We start from the raw sequence: 5,068 nt of genomic DNA on the forward strand, positions 1-5,068 counted from the left end.
ACTTATGGAAGACTTGTAGCTCTACTTTCATTGTTGAATTGTTTTGACAACATGTTGAGTTTTCATGGTAGAAATAGCAAAACACAGACTCTCCTAAATTCCTCACTCCAGCAATGCCCAAGAAGAGAAGGGGATGCTGATCTAAATGAAGACATTGGAGGCCACTACTCATCAGATAGAATGACAACCAAAGGTCAAACGTCTCATGTAGAAAGAATATAAGGTCAGATAAAGCAATCTAGTTTGTCAGCATCTACCAAAACCAGAGGAAGGGACCTATGAGATTCTGTTTTATTGACACTTTTATTTATTTATTTTTACTTTTTAAAATAGGTCTCAAGCCGGGTGTGGTGGTGCATGCCTTTAATCCCAGCACTCAAGAGGCAGAGGTAGGCAGAGCTCTGTGAGTTCAAGGCCAGCCTGGTCTACATAGTGAGTTCCAGGACAGCTGGGGCTACAGGGAGATCCTGTCTCAAAAAGACCAAAAAATAAAAAAAGATAGGTCTCATTATGTAGCCCTGGCTGGCCTGGATCTCAGTATGTAGACCAGATTAGCCTTGAACTTGTAGAGATTGCCTGCCTCTGCCTCCCAAGTGCTGAGATCAAAGATGTGTACCACCATGCCTGGCTCAGAACACTCTTTTAAGATATTAAAGTCAAAGGGACAAAGTCACCTTTCCCTATGCCCTCATTTATGTAGGTTAGGAAGCTGAGTCAGATTTGCTCACTGTGGAGCTTGAGACCTGTCTTTCTGCTCCTATCCCATGCTGTCCTTCCTTCCCCTGCTCTGCTGACCATAGGCTGTGCTCAGCAGATCCTTATGGTCCTGATTTGATCATCTGTGGGCTTTTGGATTGACATAAGGATTTTGGGGTGAAACATGCATGACAATAATTCATTAATAAAGTATGTACTTTATCAATTGGTAAAATTCTAAACACAATTTATTTCAAGGGTTAATATAAAGGTTGGAAAAATATAAGAAGTAGCTAACTGTTGATATATTTTGTTGTTGTTGTTTATTTTTATGTGTATGAGTGTATTGCCTGCCTGTATATAAGTGCACCCATGTTGGACAGTGCCTGTGGAGGTTGGAAAAAGGCGTTGGAGCCCCTGCAACTGGAGTTAAAGATGGTTGTTAGCTGCCATGTGGGTGCTGGGAATGGAACCCAGATTCTCTGCAAGATCAGTCAGTGCTCTTAACTGCCGAGCCATCTCTCCAGCCCCTAGCTGTTGATTTTTGAACAATGTAAATGTAGTTATCTGTTGTCAAGAAAAAAGAAACAAAAACTTGCCTGGCACTCAGGGTGTGCTGGCCCCTGGCATTTCCCCCAAATTCTGGAAATTCCACTGCACTGTTATGGTAACTGGGGGTTGCCTCCCGGCCCTCCCCCCCGACTAAAAGAGAAAAAAACTACAAATTGAATGTGGGTGGAAAGAGCTTGAGCTAGATGCCATGGCCAGTAGCAATAGGCTGAGATGACTAAATTATCCACAACAGATTCCCAGGGTTTCAGCATATCCCACACTCATTTAGATTCCAAATTAAAGGAAGAATCATACACTCCTGCAATCCCAGCATCTAGAGACAGAGGCAGAAGGCTCTAGAGTTGAAGGGCTAGCCTGGGGTACCAGAGGAGGTGAAGGAGGAAGAGAGTAATGAATAATTACTAATGCTTTTTAAGGGCTCAAAAATAATATTTAGAGGCTGGAGAGATGGCTCAGCAGTTAAAAACACCGGCTGCTCTTACAGAACACCCACATAGCCGCTAAAAACCAACTGTAACTCCAGTTCTAGGGGATCTGCCACCTTCTTCTCTCCTCTCTGCGCACTGCATGTGTGGGTGTACTTACAGGCAGCAAAACACTCATACATGTAAAATAAAATAAAACTATTAAAATAGTGGTAATAATATTTATGCTTCTTTTCGGGACCTGTGCAGGAGGCAGCGTGCAGACCTTTGCCTTTCAGTGGTGGGATTCGCCAGCCTGGCTCTGTCACTTCTTCCCTTTAAGAAAGGCCACATAGGTCAGCTCCTCTTTATTACATCGAAAGTGAAAATGACAACCCCAAACATGGATTACATAGCAGGAAATGTTTTTTTTTTTCCTTGATTGCACATTAAAAACATCTGCTTCAAAATATTCCCACGCTCTGATCATTGAATCTCTGGGGCTGGAGGGGAGACCGCTGTTACAGCTCAAATGTCATCAGAGACACCTCATTATCCTTTGGGTGCTCCTGCATCCTAGGCTTATGCCTCTCCAGAGCCCTCTCAGGCTGGGTAGCACTGGTTTGCAAGATATGATTGTGTGTATGTCTTCAGAGACATGATAGTGTTAGCTTGAAACCAGCCACGGTAGAAATATTTACACTGTAGAAATTGGCAAGCACTACAAATCAGTTTAGTTTTCCCACAGAGAGTCGATTGTTAAACATTTATCAGTCGAGTTTCCCGTATTTGGGAAATCGCAGGGGTCAGCACTGCTGGCGTACAAAGGATAAGCCTCACCCTGGGAAAACCACCTTTGTGATCACAGTATCTCCCCTGCTGTGATCATGGTATCGTCTCACCAGTGTAAGTTTGCATTTATTTTTCCTTATCAGTAGACAACTAACTTTACTTTGTTCAGAAATTAACAAATAATATTATATTACTAGATAGAATTGTAGTCCTTGACCTTGGTCGGACCTAAGAAATGGAAACTTAAAATGACCCTTGGCTCATTAGCAAGCCAGAGCTTGATTTTCTTGCTCCTCTCATGGTAAATACGGAGAAAGAGAGAAGCCAAATAGCAAAAATATTAGGAGTCTGCTGCTGCTGCTGTGATCCTGGTGGCACTGCGGCGGGGGGGGGGGGGGTACAGGAAGATTTCCTCATTACTTTTGCTGTGGCATCTGTCAACTATTTCTTAGGTAAAAAACCAAGATAAATGAAAGGTGACAGACTAGTAACGTAGCTAAGTTACAGACCCTACTCCAATACAGACACTTCTAAATTTCGTGGATTACTGGGTACAGTGACATATGCCTATAATCCCAGCACTGGATGGAGGTAGGGAAAGCATGTTCAAGGCTAGCCTTGGGTACTTGAAAAGACAACAGTAGCAACAATAACAATTCAATGGCTTTTGTAAGACATTTATAACCTTCATGGAAATTTCCAGGGAAAGATGGTCCAAAGTTGATATGGAATCTCCAACTACAAGGGAGACTATGCCTCCCAGCTCCCCCCTGGATACCAAGCAGCCAGAGAGAAAAGAGTTGGGGAACATGCACCTTTCCTGTTAGGGACGTATCTACCAATAATTCGTATTACCTCTGCTCATACTCCATTGGTCAGGACTTAGTCTTATACTGTACCTACTGTAAAGAAGGCTGGAAAATAGGTGTTAGCTGGTTATAGTTGGCTAACGCTCAGAATACGTATTATTAAGACAAGAAGGTGAGGGGCTGGAGAGACGGCTCAGGGATTAAGAACACTGACTGCTCTTGCAGAGAACTCGGATTAGATTCCCAGCACCCGCATGGCGGCTAACGACCATCAATAACGTCAGTTCCAGGGGATCCAAGGCCCTCTTCTGACCTTGCCTGCAAAATACTCATATACATAAATAAAAATAATAAAAACCAAAACAGAAGCCAAGAAGTCAGAGCTGTGGGAGGACAAAGCCCTAGGTTTGAGCCCCAGAAGCCAAAGCAAAAACAAAAACCAGAGAAATAAAGGAGGCAAAGGTGTGTACTGATGACAGGGATGTGCCCCCCCCCCCTCAGTTATAGCTTACCCCTGAAGCTGATGTGCAGGACAGAGCAGCTTCCTCACAGGAGCCTAGGGAAGCAGAGACTCCCCACACACACCCTAAAACAGAGCAAAGATGGGGGGGTGCCACTTCTGAGAGGAGGTTACTTGCTGGTCACATTCTCTCTGGCTCTTCTTGCCTCCCGACAGGCAGCTGTCACGTGTGAGTAGCCCAGTGGAGAGGGTGACCTAGCTTGGAACTGGCAACTCTAGGCAGCAGTCAGCGAGCCCTAGGGCTTGGAAAGGTAGTGAGGGAGCTTGAAGCCGAGCAGCCCTCCGCCAAGCCTTGAGGTGACTGTGGTCCTAGCAGGCACCTTGATGACAGCCTGCCTGGAGACCCTCAGTTAGGAGACCCAGCTGAGCTGTGCAGATTCCTGAACCCAGACACTGTGAGGGGGAAAAACAGAGTTCCAAGTGACTACGTTTTGAGATATTGTTATGCAACAATAGATAATTAATGCAGTAACGCTAACAATCCACTATGAATGAAAAAGGAGGGAACTAGGAAAAATAATAGGAGTTAAAGCTATTAACATGGAGGTGAGGACTGAACTGAATCCAATTTTGAAAACCGTGAGCATATAATATAAATAAATAAATAAATAAATAAACAAACAATACCAGCGAGTCTTGGTCCAACAACTAAGATTAATTCTCAGCCTTCAGTCTGCAGAGGAAAAGGCTTGATTTTCCAGAGAACGACTGCATTGGCATCGTATACATGCTTTCTCCTCAAGAACTGGGAGGTCAGAGATCTAAGGAAAATATTGGTTATAAACGAAACTAGTCAGTTTGAATCAATTTCCTAATTATTATGATGAAAAAAAATGAAGAATTCAATTTTGTCTACATTTTAGAGCAATAACTATTAGCCACCTGGGGTTACTTAAATTTAAGGTAAAATCAATGAAAATGAGACAAAATTTAAAATTCAGTTAGTTTCTCAGTCATACTAGCTGTATTTCAGGTGATCGGTGTCCTCAGTCACCAGTGCCACAATTCTGGGTGGGTGATGCAGACAGAAAACCTCTCCAAAACGCACAGGTTTCCACTGGGGAAGACTTGGCCCCTGACACCCATATTTCCTGTTTTGCTGGTTCTGATAATTCATCTTGTCAATTTGATTCTATGGAGAAATGCCTAGGAGATTAGTAATCCATAAGGATGTCTCCAGAGAGGATTCACCAAGTGGGAAGACCCATGCTGAATGTGGGTGATACCATCCCACAGGCTGGGGACTCGGATGAACACCAGATGAGAAGGAGGAA

General features: G+C 43.6%; 1 pseudogene; it reads right to left on the minus strand.

Annotated features, from left to right (window-relative positions):
* Nucleotides 1-2,444: 2,444 nt before the first annotated feature.
* LOC115071340 lies at nucleotides 2,445-2,552 on the minus strand (annotated as a pseudogene).
* Nucleotides 2,553-5,068: the final 2,516 nt, after the last annotated feature.

The sequence above is a fragment of the Nannospalax galili genome, unplaced genomic scaffold, assembly GCF_000622305.1.
Source record: "Nannospalax galili isolate Female #2095 unplaced genomic scaffold, S.galili_v1.0 scaffold1579, whole genome shotgun sequence".
NCBI classification, from domain to species: domain Eukaryota; kingdom Metazoa; phylum Chordata; class Mammalia; order Rodentia; family Spalacidae; genus Nannospalax; species Nannospalax galili.